A 15,453-nucleotide genomic window follows, 5' to 3' on the forward strand; every position below is an offset into this window, starting at 1 on the left:
CAGAAAGTGGGAGAGGCTATTACTTCATGGCCATAGCAGATCTGTTTTGAGATTTGTTATTCTCACATAGTGCTTTAAGTTAACTCTTTTCTTTTTTGCCTGTCTTCCTTGAGACTGTGTAGTTGAGCTGACCTTTAAAATTTTTCTTTGCTGCTATGGCTCTTTCGAAAGAGGTCAGTGACTTGGCAGCTCTGCCCTTTTGACTGATCCTTTCTGTCCTCTCCAGGCAGTATAGGGACTTTAAAAAGTCATCCTTTCTTCTTCAACTTAATATTATGCTCTTCCTCTTGTGATTCTAATAAAACTACGTAAAACGGAAGACTGTTTTGATAGGAGCAAATGCTTGTCTGAGAAAGGAAATTAAGCTTTGCAGTTACTAACTTCTGTTCTATCTTAAAAAATAATTCCGCTGTGTATTTAAGAGCGCTCTGATCTAGAAATGTAGGGGAATCCTGTAAAAGAATGGCCATGCACTGGCGCACTGAAGGTATGTATAGTCTAGTATACTTTCTGACTGATAGTAGTGACAAATGTTACGGAAAGAGGCTGCAATTCCACAGCCACCAAAAATGGGACGATATGACTTCCCTTTCCTCTCTTCCTTCCTTCCAACCAAAGCTCTTATTTACACTGTCTCATCTCCCTTGTCCCAGCTTTGGCACTTACTGGTACTTAACACACCAGAACTTACCACTTATTCTGGGGCTCATTCTGTGTGATTTGGGTGAATTGCATAGGCTCAGAGGGGTCTGATGTGTCCTGCTGCGCAGTAGGGGGATAGTAGCCAAGAACTGGAGGCTGGAAGGGAGAGCAGGAACACACCCATTGGTGGTAATGGATTATTCAAATCTTTTTGCCTGAGCAATTGGACAGGCACCTTAGTGTCATTGTCTTCCTCTTCCTCCTGTGCTTGAACCCCAGGAACTTCCTGGGGTTGAAGATACCTCAGCCTCATGACAGATGATAACTCTCGGTGGTCCTATTGGCCAGGACCATCCTTGTTGTTCTCATTCTGAATTTCTCTCTATGCCTCTTTCAGGAGAGTTGACTGGAATTCCCTGGGTTTTCTAAAATCATGGTTTTATTAGTTGTCATCATGATTTGTTTAATTTTCTCCCTTTCATAACAATTCTTTACACTGTCTCTTTGGATGCTGTGAACATTAATGTCTTCGAAGACTATTGCTTTGTAGTCTCGAGATCTTGTCTTGGTGATACTAAGTGTCTGCCTGCACTTGTGTTCTTGTCTTCCGTTTCCTCTAAGCATTGCTGAAGAAGAAAAGTTGTTTTCACCCCAACCCCCTGTGATTTTTGCTAAATTAAAATTTGTCTTTCACAAAATGATTTCCCAAATCCTTGCTTGAACAGTATTCTTCCTTAAATTGGTAGGTTACATTTTGTCTTCTGTGGTTTTAGTTGTGTAATGAGTGGCGTACACTTTAAATATTGGTTTCTGTGTGTGGGATACTTCACTTGAATGTAGACTGAATGAGTGATGTAATAGCATGAGTTAAAGTTAGGAGAAGTGATGACTATGACTAACTTGTCCCTTCCACCCACCCATATTATCTTTTTCCTTCTTGCTTTGGTCTCTCTGCCACCAAGAAATTGTCTCTATTTTCAGTGAGCTGTGCTAGAGCAATAGGAGAAGAAAGTAGCAGGGAGAGAATAGAGAACTGTGTTGATCATGCTCATGTAGCTAGTTGTGTGTGATCAGTGAAAGGGTCCATTCATGGACAGTCTTTGTTACTGCCCTGCATATACTCAGTGAAGAGGTTGCAGATAAGGTTGAAGTCTGCCATCTGGTCTGGCACAGTACAGCATCACCCCCCTCCCTCCTAACACGATGGAGTTCTTTATGTCTGTAACCCAGTTTGCACAGCTGAGAGATTCTGACTTACATACAAAGATAATGCATAATTTAGCAGTTGGTAATGCTACATGGTGGTTTTTTGGCTGTGTGGTTGTTTTTGTTTTGTTTTGTGTTTTAGCTTTTGCTTAAATTCATTGTCATTTTAGACTCGATATATAAGAGGTGAAAATCATGACAGGGGACTGCCAGTGCATTAAAACTACAGGTTCTTTGCTTCACTTGACAGAGAAGGTGGCAGTATAGAGTAAATGCTTACATTTCTTTCAGGGAAAACAAGGGAGCTTTGGGGGCATGACAGTTAGTAATAGTTGTAATGTAAGCTCAGCACATGTAGACAAATCTGTATAGGCTAATAACTCCTGTGGGATAAAGTGGAAAACTTGAAATGGGTGTAAGGAAAGACAAAGTTTGTGTTCCATAGCAATTTTGCCTTGGTTCTTGTATGGACATGTTGTCACTAAAATAATACTTGCTACACCATGGTATAACACAGAAGCTTTTCTACCCATTGAAGATTATTGTAGGTCATGTTTTATGTGTGATTACTAAATGTTACATTGTATGAAAATGCAGTTAACTGTTTCTGTATGCAGAGATATCAACCCATAATATATATGGTCTTTGGTAGGCAACAGTGTCTTAAAATAGAGTTGGATTGCTGAACCTCACATACTATTTGTAGGTGATTTAAAGAACAGTTGTGGTCTATTTTAGCTCTTGGAGGAGTAGAGCATTATTGGCTCTTGTATTTTGGGAGCTTAAGGTTTGAGTAGTTTTCCTTATGTTCCATGTTTTGTGTGGTTAGCAGATGTGAAGGATGTTACTCTCTGATTTGTGAGAGTGGTCACAGATATGCAACAAACAAGGCATGACAGACTTTTTTTTGTTTCATCTAAAGACTCTTATTTCTGCCACTTCTATTATGTCCTTAGTTTTGTACACAAAGTGTATTCTCGAGTGTTTCCAGTTATCCTTTTCCTAAGCTGAAAATAGTCAATGGGAAGACTTAATTTGAAACACAATTAGACCATCTCTTCCTCTTTCTTTTTTTTCCAATTATTAGTCACAAACTGTTTTTTTAATAAGTCAACAGTAAAGGAAAATTGTGCGTGTCTATCATCTTGAAGCATTACTTTGACTTCCAATTTTGTTGGCATAAGAAGTGTGAGCTGTCCAGTTTTCAAATGTTCTTGAAATACATGTAAAATGACTCTTCACTTGCCAGATTTTTGGAGGCTTTCAAAACATCCTGAGATAAACATACCAGTTTATGAAATATAAACAATACTTATGTATTTTGGTAATCAAATGTGCTTGGCTATTCGTCATGAAGTTTATGCATGACAGTAAAACAGTTTTTGTCATATGATGCACTAGAACCCAAAGATTACTAATACACTCTTCCCAGTGCCTGCAAAACTAGCACCTCAACATTTTTTCACATTATACTTATGGAATCTGCAAAGCAAATGATGGGAAGGGAGTTTTTTTGGTAAGAACTTTGAATTTGAATCCAAGGGAGACATTCTAAAAGTTTAAATTAGTGCACATGCACGGAATGGTACGTTTTAAAAATTGGGGTATATAGATATAAAATAAGTGAAAGGGAAATGAGAACCTAAATGTTATCTTTGTAATAAGTCTTGATTTGTGGTACACTGATCAGACAATCAAGATTTATCTGACTTACTTCATAGCCATGAATTTAAAATTTACCCTGTAACTTTTTCTACATAGGAGGTCACTAATTAAAGTGTAGCAGGAACCATAAAACATGTAAGAACATATTTATCTTCTGAGATTGCCTGTCAGCTTTGCCTCACACTGATGAATAAGCTTAAAAGTTCCCTCCCTGGAAGGAACAGGAAAATGGACAGTATGATACATGTCTTGTTTGAAAAAGCTGGCTGGCAAAGCTGGTATCAACTAAAAAATTATAGTTATGGTATATTTTGTTACCTTAAGTATGAACACTAAAGGCATTGTCTATACCTAAATGCTGTTCTTTCTGGTTGTTCTGTGATGTTGGAGTCTCTTGTGGACAAGCAACTGAATGACTCACTCTGCTGTCCCAAATGCATTTATCTGCAGTTAAAACTGCTTCTTCAGAAACTTTCCTGGTAGCCCCTTGCGTGTGGCAGTAGTGAGATGACTGTCTCCAGCCAAGTCATACTGTATCAGTTAGAATTTGCCTGCGGTGTGCTTGGCCTTTCTTCCATTGTGTTCTTCTGGAGATACCAAACACTTGATGGTTTCTATTCTCCAGCTGTGCTGACTTTTTAAGATGAAGGCACACAGTAAAGGTTGATCAGCCTTCACTTTCCAGTTGCAGTAGACTCTTGTCTATTACAAGAAAAGAACGTGAGCTGGTGGCAGTGGTAGTCAGCTGAGCTGGTACCCTCTTAAAATGGTTAGACTTCTGTGTGTGTATGTACATGTGCTGTTATGATTAGTAATGCTAATAACAGTAGAACAGCTTCTGTTGCTGATGGAAGCTGTCTGCAGTCCAGTGACCTTTTTTATCCTTTTAGCTTCCCCTCCTGCCTCTTTACATGCATTGATTAGAGAAGTCGCTATCACAGACTTCATCAGTTGTAGAAGACAGTTTGAACTGGGTGCTGTGTAAATAACGACATTTTAAAATAAATCTCACTGCTTTCATGCCAGTTCCACAGCACTTTAGGAAAATACTTGTGTTTATGATAGGATTTATTGAGAAAAAATTATATCATTGACACAGACAAGCTAAGAAAATGGTTGCTCAGAGATTGGAACTCTTACTAGATTCATCTGCAAGAGACAAAATACCATAGATCAATAACCAAGTAAATCTAGGCAGCATACCTCTCAGAAGAAGCAGTATTGGACTAAGCCACTAGACCTGAGTTGAGAAATGAGAATTCTTGCCTTACGACGTTACCAAATTTTGACAGAAGCCCTGGAGGGAGTTCTATGCTTTGGCTGCAGTTTCCAGTGAAGATATCACTCTAAAAGCTGTGATTAATTAATGGAGCTTTTAAAACAGCCAATTTCTTTGTAGATACACCAGTCCACTTAAAACCAAGACAAATTCCTTTACTTTTTCTGCAACATCTAATTAGATTAGGGAAGAGAAATCCTACATCTGTAGGAAATTAGCAACAGATTACTTGTTTGTCCTTACTTCAGGTTGCCAAAAATCAAATTTGGAACAGATGACAAAAATTAAGAACACAGCAGCTGATTGTGGAACATTAAACTCTTAAGAGGAGAAAAGAATTTATGCAGTTTTCTTCAGTTGCATATACTTCTAACTTATAGGATGAAAACTAGGGTTTGTCAGGTTTGTAAAGGAGTTTGAACCCAAAAAATGAGACTTCATGTTCTGAAGAAACAACTGAGAACTGGCCTTTTAGCTGTGTCGGTTTTGCGCATGCTGGTTAGTATTTAGTCTGTTATAGTATAATAAAAGTTGTCTGCAAATACAAAGAGAAGTCTTAATTTTTAGTTAACCAAATTTACAGCCTTGGTTACAGTTTCCTGTGTTGGACATTTACTTGTCTCCTGTTTGTAAAAGTTGTTCAAGGTTTTAGACCAGCCACATCAGTGGTTTGATTTATGAATGCAGGTTTAATTTTTTTCATATGGCGTATCTGCTTTTAACCAAAAGGGTAGATTTATGACTTTTAACTCCCCAGCTGTGTATACCCGTTCTCTTCTGGTGATTGATCTTTGGATGATTTGACGTCTACAGTCATTTTTTTAGGATTGATTCACAGTTTAGAAGTCAACAGACATGTAAGTAAATGTTACTTAATATAGTTACTAGTTAGCGTAAAAGGCAGCAGATTCAAAGAAAACCAATTAATGCTACATGTACTCTTATTCCTGAGGTTTCTTAGCTACCTTGTCTTGTTTTCTGTGCTGCAGGTAGAGCCCTTCACAGGATGAAGTATCTGATACTCTTTCTCTAACTAATGCAATTACGCATTAATTAGTCTTGCTAAAGTTTGGGGTGTTTTTTTTTTCCTTCCTTCTTTCAGTCTTCCACTTAATGTATCTCTTTTTGGACAGATCAGACAACCATTTTCCATGAAATTATACTCAATCTTATTTATTTTTTCCTGTTGTGGTTTTTTTCTTTTGGGAAAATTCCACTGCTTGAAACCTCCTCCCTGCAGACAAACTTCATTTGGGATTTCATTTTTGGTTTATACTAATTTAAGTCCATGCTACTGCTGAATTGCGCAGTCTTGCCCCATCTTGTATTGGCACTAGTGTTTGTGCAGCTGCCTAGTGATTTGGATCAGCTTGTGGTCTCCCTGAAAAATAATCCTTCTGAATTAGTTGTTCATTGATCCACTGGACCGCATGGTCAAAATGACTGCTGTCCACGTAAAAGAGATGTGAGAGCATGTGGTTGGGGGAAGGTCAGGACTGCCTCTTTCTTGTGGCAGTTTAGTCTTAAATTTCTTAAAACCAGTAGTGAAACTAAGCTTGAACTGAAAAGTATGCTAGCTTTTGCAATCCTTTCTGTCCTGCTGTGTCCCAAGGAACTTGTGTTCAACAGGGAAGCATCACAACCTGACCTGGGAGGTGCATGGACTGGCAAATACTGCACCTCATGCACACGCTGCAGCAGTTTCTTAATTTGAAATGCCCACAGACATGTTTCTTAAATTGTAGCAAATTTCAATAGATTTAGACTGTAACTGTCAGAAGTGGCATGAAGTTATAAGCGTTCCTAATAGTTAAGAAATACCTGCTGTAAATTAATATTTTTATTTTTTTTAGTCCTGATTGGTTTTGTTTTTTTAAAAACAAAGTTACAAAGTTGAACACTTGGAATTAGGAAATTCCAGTTGCCTGCAGTGCAATGGAGTTGCATGAGTTCCAGGAGGAGGGTTGGCCACTTGGGAGCACAGAGTAATAACTCCAGATTCTCACTTCCCGTGTCTGGCTCCAATATGCTCTGCAGCAGCCAGGCATTGCAATTTCAAGAAGGCCGCTGTACTCTCCCACCATGGACCCAAGCATTCTCAAACTTGGCCAATCTTTTGTTCAAGGTTAGTAGTGTGCAGTCCAGTTGAAGGGCTGCATCCAGTGAGAGGATGCAGCCTTGAGTTTTTTTAATAGTGATGCTCCAGACTTCACTGAGACTTTATGGACTACAATTTTAATTCTAAAAGCTTATGCTCAGACAAATTTGGCTAACTTCCCATGGGACAGCACAAAGCAAGTCTTTGAGGATGCCCCTGCCAATAATCTATTTCATGGTCAGAGGTGCAGAGGTCTTTTAAAAACATCTGTATTTTAAATGAGATGCACCTTCCTTTCCTCTCTTGGAAATAATTCGTCTAATGTAAATGACTAGTAATCATCCTGTAGCAGTAACCCATCATGGGAAATTTCTGTCTTAGTGGTTGTAGGTTGGCAAAATTTTTATAAGCAACTGAAAACACATCTTGTACGTGGAAGTATCAGGCAGCCCCATTATCTAATGCTGCTGCTTCAGTTTGTAAGTGTCTGTTTTCCTTTTCTGAGATTTTGATAAGAATAAGCTGTAACCCCTTTTGCATCTGTCAAACCTTAACTGTGACTCAGTTACCAAAATTAACATGCCTGAAACAAATATTTCTGTACCTTTGAAGGAAAAGGAGCAAGTGTTGGATGACACACTGGAAGTATTAGGCACTCTGCTTTTTAGTAGCATAATATTCAATTTCTAATCCCTTAACAACTTCACACTAAGAAGCTTGTCACTACCATGAACACCTTGCCCTGAGACACAAATAGCTCCGTCCCCGTCCCCCCCCCAGCTTCCCTTACTGAAGGTTATGGAAATACAGAAATACTTCCTCCTCATTTCTTTTTAAATGGATTACAGTATGAGGGCACTCAGAGATCTAAAATAGTGTGACGAACTGGAAATAAGATAAATCTCTACTAAATGGGCATTCTTCTTATATGTACTTAGTAATTGTCACCAGAGTGTATTATGTTATTTACCAGTATGGAGGAACTGACATGGGAAGCAGATAAGCTTGTGTAAAGTGACAGTATGTTTTTTTCTGTTTGTACTGTTTAGAGAATTTAACTCTATTGTTGGCTTAGTGAGCAAGTGGTTGTGCAAAGAGAATGTTACCTGGGTTTATTTTCTGATTTGTTTCAACAAAGGTAGAAAAAGTGTGTTGTGTGTACCTGCAGCTGTTTTACTGCAATGCTTTTATCTGAGACTGACTGTTTCCCCTCTTACTGTGGTCAAAAACATACTTGTATCCTATCTCCTTCTCCCTTCCCATAGGAGAGAGCCTGAATCTCCTCGTGTCTTCAAGTCATTGATCATTTGTCCATAAGAAATTTGGATGAGGGACACTGCAACTTCTGAATCTAGTTTTGTTTCCTTTGCTTAAGTTAATTGTCATCACTACTTCTTTCTTCCCTCTTCTGAGCCATAATGAAGTCTTTCTTTCTCTTTCATTCCTTTCTCCTCTTCCCCTTTTGCATCCTTTCCTCCCCATTTTCCTACATTTTTACTGTTTCTATGGGACATTCCATACATCAGTCCAAGCATCACATTATCTTTCCAGAAGAGGAAGCTGAATTGACTCCTGTAAGTTATTATGACATGTTTATATGGCTTCTGTTTATGTCAATAGTGTCAATTTGCCTGCAACAGAAAAACCACATTAGTGACTTGAGTTTAATTCATTAGTATCCCAACAGTGCAGTAAGGTAACCATATATATCATTACAGTCAAGCTTTTTTGTCATCTTTAAGTTGATCACTGCCTATTTTCTAGTTATTAATTGGACAAGGCTACTTAAAATACACTTAACTTTTTTCTGAAGCATGATTGCTCTTGGCAGTCATAGAGTCGTGGAATCGTAGAATAGAGTCGTGGAATCGTAGAATAGAGTCGTGGAATCATTTAGGTTGGAAAAGACTTTTAAGGTTGAGTCCGACCATAAACATAACGCTGCCAAATCCACCACTAAACCATGTCCCTAAGCACCACATCTACACGTCTTTTAAATACCTCCAGGGATGGTGACTCCACCACTTCCCTGGGCAGCCTGTTCCAATGCTTGACAAACCTTTTGGCGAAGAAATTTTTCCTAATATCCAATCTAAACATCCCCTGGTGCAACTTGAGGCTGTTTCCTCTTGTCCTATTGCCTGGGAGAAGACCGACACCCACCTCACTACGACCTCCTTTCAGGTAGTTGTAGAGAGCGATAAGGTCTCCCCTGAGCCCCCTTTTCTCCAGGCTAAACAACCCCCATTGCAAAGGAAAGCAGAAAATGGATTTTTTTTAATTCGATGTTCATAATTTTATATTGTGTGCTCTTACACATTCCATATGAATACATAATCTCAAGAGTTGTAAAGAAAAATTTCAGTTCTCCTTTCCCATCTTTGTCCCCCTTTGGGACAAAATTAACAAAAATTATGTTTAAACTGTTTTTAATTCTTGAGTTCTCTTGAAAATAGTGGATTCTAATTCTTTAAGCTGGAGTCTAAAGAATTCAACGTACTGATGTAGTTGAAATGCAAGCTATAGTAGTTCCTTTTCAACAAAGTTTTGCAAGCATATAGCTCTCTGTTGGCCCCCCCCTCAGTTTCCCTCATTTTAGTTTGTTTCTTAGGGACAGAAGGAGGCTTTTAAAGATTTTTTTTTTTTTTTTTTTTTTTTGGTAGTGTGTCTCAACTGTCATATTAAATCCAAACTAGTGGCACAAGAGTGCCACCAGCTGGTTTAATTAGATGTGTGTGTTAATGTTAAATTGTTAGTTTTGCAAGAAATGTGGCAAGATATTTATATACACAAGTTCTCAGTGTCTTGTCATTGTCTTTTTTTTTTTTGATGTGCTGAGGTAAGTTATTCTGTTGTACGTACCTTGAGTGAATGATGTCTTTGAACTTACAGATAATAATTAACTAGAAAGGAGTTTTTCTATTTAACATATTTAAAGAATTAGAACAATAAGATAAAATACCTTAGAAGATTGCCAGGTCATCTTTTTCTTACACTTCCCACCCAGTTTTTGTTCATTATTTGTAAATTGACAGTGTAAAGAACATATTTGGCACCTTTCATACTGTATGGTACTGTTTTTAAACCCTGCATGTATGTATTCTGAGCCCTTACCTTAAAATTAGAGGAATTAGCTACAACTCTGTCTCTTAGCAATGAGATTGAATATTTCTGAACTTGTCCTACTTCTGTACTAAGTGATAATCAGGTGTGTAACAAGAAAATGGATCAGTGTTTGGTATGAATGTTTTTGTCCAGGTTTTGCAAAAATGTGCAAGCAGAATTGAAGAAATAAGGCAATGTGTATAGCATGTTACCTGTGAACTGATGGCCTGCTACAGTTGCAAGATGGGCTACACAGCCTGCATCCTTCAGCACCTAGCTATAGGCAGCTCAGTTTATCACCTCTTCTGAAAGGATCTTTAGTTCTTAAAATCCACCCATCAGTTACTATCTGCAAAAAATAATTCTAATATGCTCAGTAATTCAGTGTTGGTTTAGAAATCATTTCAGTGTTTTTGGTTTTGTTTTGTTGTTTTTTTTTTTTCCAAACTGGCTTTCATCCTAAGAGCTCAGAACCTCAAGAATTAAAACAACTCACTGAACTTTTCCTAAAGGAACTGACAAGGATAATAGGGGAGAAAATCTTGAGCTTTTGGCCATGTAGAGGTTTACCTGTTGTTTAGTATAAATATTCTGAAAATCTGAAAGGTATTTTCATTTTCCTGGTCGTCCATCTGTTCTATGATATTTAGCAAACATGTTTTGTAGATGTAGGGTTCGTGATGGGTATAAAAATGTTTCAGCATTGAAAAAACTTTCTGGCATAGGCAGCCACTTTGTATTTAAGAGGAGTACTGTGTTGAGTTCTCTGAAAATACTGTGAAATGCAATATTCAACAGCTGGTCCATGAAATTCTGGTATTTAGGCCTGAAGATAATGGACATTACATTCCTGTCTTCCAAGAAAGGATGTAGGAAATCTTTGAAGTCCAAAATGTAACTTGGAACAAGACTATATTCCATGTTTTTATAAAAATCAAGGCTAGCTGTCTTTGCTGAATGAACTACACATGAAAGCTATTTAAAAATTTTTTTGTCGTAACAGCATCTAGAACTTCTTAAATGTTAATTTTACTCAAATTTGGTTTTCTATGTTGTGATTATCCATACCAGCTAAAGTTCATTAGGGAGACATTAGTAGGCTTATTTATATGCTTTTTTTTTTTAGTTCTGATACTTTGATCATCATACCCCATTTTTTAATGTGAAAATGTTTCAGTACTTTATACTTTTGTGCACAGCTGTTTTGTTATTCCTTGAGAAAGGTATAAATTTTATAGAATGTTAATGTTCTGATCAGCATGTCTTTTCTAGTATTTTGAGGATTTTTTTTTTAAATATTATTTTTAACATCCATAGTTTTCAGTGTGACTTGTAATAATTGCTGCTGGGAGTTAGGGTAGAAAACAGTCCAAAACAGTCGTGATTGCAATGTCTGCTTATACTTCTTGTATAAAATGAGTTAAAACCATAATTTTCCTATTTTTTGGTAGTTTTCTTTTCACTATTGTTTTCTCTATCCAGGTCTTTTGAAGTAAATTGAGTTTCTGAAACTTAGTTCAAAGTCTGTTCCATATTACGAGGAAGCACTAAAACATAATTGAATAGCTTTCTATGTATTATGTTAAAAAAAAAAAAAAAGTCCCCAAAAGAAGCAATTTTGGCACGAAAAGAAGTTGCAAGCGTATTCGATACCTGATGGTAGGCTTCATATTTGCTTATTTTTAGGGAAGGAAGAGAATCTTCTGAAGATTATAAAGAAACAAACTTAGCGAGGTTCAGTCTCCAGCACTGCTAGTGTTATGGCCTGTCCAGTGTTACTGTTGTAAAGTCTTGTAGCACAGCTGAATCGACAGATTTTTCACTTAAACAGTTTCTTAATTCTGAAGTGCGAATTACATGATTTGATGACGTGACAAGGAGAAAAATTTCTTATTGTCTCTTAAGAATCCTCTTAAAGCCCTATCACATTTCCTTTCCTGGATGCTCACCAGGCTATGGTATTTTGAGTTCTGCCTGAGCAGTAGTGTTCTTAGATTAACTGGGAATCCTAAGTGGAGTCTTGCTCTGTATTCATCATTTAAAATATCAAAGTATAAGTGTTGGTTTTAAAATTCTTTTATTGATAGAGTGGTTTTATAGAACCCCTTTTAGTAGAAAATTTTAATATCTGCTAATGCCTATTAAGTGAATTTTTTCTACGTATAGTGGAAATAACTTTGGGAAGCTTTTTCATTTGCACTGCATTTGCATTAGTCATCTTATACAAAAACTTATGAAAAGGTATGGCTGGATTTTATTGACAGCTATCCTATACATTAAAAATACAGCTTTAAAAAACCTTCTAGTAGAAGTAAAGAATTATAGCTAGCTTTGGACTGTGCACACGTTATGTAAGTCTTTGACTCAGTGTTATTCATGTTGAATAAGCTTCACTGAGTATTTTAGTGAATGCAGCAATTAAGTAGTCTTCCAACACTGTTACAACCTAGCTCTTGTATAACTTCATGCTTAGTAAAAAGCACTGCACGTTTTTGCCTTCTCTGAAGCTTTTGTCGAATTTTGATACTTTCATGATGTTTCAAACTACTTTTACCTTCCAGGGATATTTTAATATTCTGGTTGTGTGACAATTTTAAAAAATTTTAAAATTAAAATACCCATTATGAGAAATTATGTCCTTGTACTGTGGAAGCAGTCAGCTTACTGCAACAGGATAGAAAAATGCATGGCATTGGGGGGAGGGGGGGGGTGACGGGGCATACTACTTTGTGTAATTGTAATCGTTTTTATATCTTAAACGAACCTAAGACAATGCACTGGGGGAGAGACTTCTTTGTTGCCAGGGCATGAGTTCTCATTGTTGTGATGGGAGCACGTGGAAGGAGAACAGGTGCTTTTCATGGTGGAAAACTAGAAATGTCTACTTAGGAGAAATTGATGTTTTGTTTTTGTTTTCCTAGATTTCATTGGTGTTATTTTTAGTCTGGGAAAATACTTGGGGCAGAGAAGTAGGTTAATTTATTTGGAAAGGTCAGGCATTTGTATTGTCAGAGCTTTGATACATATTTGAACTCCAGAAGTAGAGAGCTACTTGGGAGTGGGCTATCTAGATCCTCTGTGTGGTCCAATGTGAATGTAGTATCTTAAGAAAAAATAACAAAATATTTATCTTCCTCTGAACAATGGAATATTCCTAGGAGCCTGTATTAAAGCGCAACATCTATTCACCTCTAAGCTTGATGTCTGAGCTGAAGTCTTTCCTTTGAAATAGATTAAATGCTTTAAAACTGTGGATTGTGAAAGAGCAACATGTTGTTCTAAAATGGAACTTAAATTTTTTCTTTCTCTAATGGTTTGTGCAGGTCAAATATTTAAAAAAATGTTATGTGCACATAGTTGTTCTTTAGCCAAGCTATAATTCCTAGAACTTGGGCTTTCCTGTTGCTTTACGACTTCCAGTCATTCTAACTTTTGTGTATCTGCAGTACTGCAGAATGTGTTATGAAGTAGGAAGGAGCCATGCACAAAAGGTGTCTGGCAAAGAACTGTTGCCTTCCTGTTCCTATACATGTCTCTCCAGCTCAAATTCACACAGGTAGTTGTGATCACACTGTTACTTCTCATTTTACTGGCCAGCACCTGTTTCCATGAAATACCATAATTATTCGTTTCCAGAATAACTTTCCTGTGGTTATCTGTTTTCATATTTTGCTGCAGGTCTGGAAAGCAGTATTAGCAAAGTCCCCAGTGGTAATTATTTTGTAAGAAATACATGGCATTCCCATTTCTGGATAGAAGAAAAGTTCCTTAGTGGGGAAAAGTTCCACTGTACTTAAATGCAAGATGGCAACAGCCAAAATGACCAATGATAGGAAGAAGGTTAAACAATCTGCCTTGAGTGTCTCTGCAGGAGACATATTCTCCAGCAAATAGTATTTCCTTTAAGGAGAGATTCAGTATCCCCTCTTTGTCCTGACACTGTTGTTGACTGATAGGCTAAGGAGAGAAGGTGGCTAAATCCTAAGGAACAGGCTACAAATGTACATTGTAATGTTCCTTCTACTGCAGTGCTCCATTCACCATGAAGTGATCCATATTAATTGGAGTCCATGATGTCTGACGAACTCTGTCAAGAAACTCTTTAAAAGAATTTCCTTGAACTTGTCTTTGGATTTTTATGTATATTTTTGAGCTTTGGATTGAGCCAACCAATTTATTCCAGAAGTTCTGTAGTAATATGTTGTAATGAGACCATTCTAAACTGACTTTGTGTGAAGTTAGAGCTTCTGTGTAGGAAAGGATACAATTCAGAGTAAAAATGCACCTAGCATAAATCATAAAAAGAGGATCAGTCTGCCTTCAAGTTAAGCAAAGCTGTATTATTCACCAGCAATGTTAGCCTGAGCAAGCCTGAGGCAATGCTGTGTAAATGAACTGTTCTTTAAATGATAGCTTCAATGATGCTTAAGAAAGGCTGCTGGAAATCCCATGTATCTAGAAAAACCAGAATGTATTAGTTCATCAGTCCCAAATGGTATGATTATGTATGTCAGGAAGTCTAATCTGAGAATTCTGTATGAGTGTAAACAATGCACGAGGCCTTTTAATTATACCAGGTCCTGCATCACAAAGCTCTCATCAGTGTGTGCTTGAGGTGTGAAAACTTTGTCAGTAGGCAGCACTGCTGTGCTTCTAAAATATACGGTGTAGACACAGACAGTAGTTAATCTGCAGGCAGAAAAATCTTCATTCAGTCTGTAGCATAACCTGTGTCTATATTAGTGGCTAAGTACCAGGTAGAGCTTGGACTGGAGCCTAGGTTTTACTTTAGATGCTGTGTAGCGTCTCTTCTGAGCTGCAACTTTTAAAGCCTGCTAGAGTTCCTTAATTACTCATCCCAGCATGTGGCAGTCACATCAAGTAAAATCCCCCTGCAGGAACTGTATTCACCAAACTATTTGATATTGCATTGCATGAAGTTGTAGACATGGTCTCTTCATTTTTTTTTAGGAGACTATACCTTATTGTGGCTCTGAAGAAGAGACGGGGATTCTGTGCTGCTAATTATTAAACAAGAGTATAGTAGGCTGCTCAGTTGTCATGCCTTGTTCTATATAGCATTGGACCAATCTACACAAGTAAGGCTGAGACAGCTGCAGCCACATGGGACAAAATTTGCAATACAGTGGTGGTACACAGGAGATATACTTAATGCTTTTATTACATGCCACAGTATTAGCCTAATTTCCTTAGCAGACTTGTGACTAGGTGGTTCTACAAATTCCTGTGGGCTGATGGTTTTGTTGTTCCTCTGTAGCAGATGCTGGAGAAGATAATCACTCTTTTAACTGTCATTAACTGATTTTTGCCGTTTGAGAAGTCCTCTACTGGTTGCTACTGATTTTGCTTCCCCTTTTTAAATAGATTAAAATTTTTTTTCTGCTAATTTCTCTTCCAAGAGAAATACGGGGATTTGTTTCTAACTTCCTGGATTATA

At 37.4% G+C, this 15,453-nt stretch overlaps 1 protein-coding gene across 1 annotated transcript in view; it reads left to right on the plus strand.

The window, feature by feature from the left end:
- RAPH1 (Ras association (RalGDS/AF-6) and pleckstrin homology domains 1) overlaps nucleotides 1–15,453 on the plus strand; it is a 52,524-nt gene that overhangs the window by 10,257 nt on the left and 26,814 nt on the right. The gene's annotated exons all lie outside the window — the stretch shown is intronic.

This window comes from Pygoscelis adeliae, unplaced genomic scaffold (assembly GCF_000699105.1).
Source record: "Pygoscelis adeliae isolate BGI_AS28 unplaced genomic scaffold, ASM69910v1 Scaffold160, whole genome shotgun sequence".
Taxonomy (NCBI): Eukaryota; Metazoa; Chordata; class Aves; order Sphenisciformes; family Spheniscidae; genus Pygoscelis; species Pygoscelis adeliae.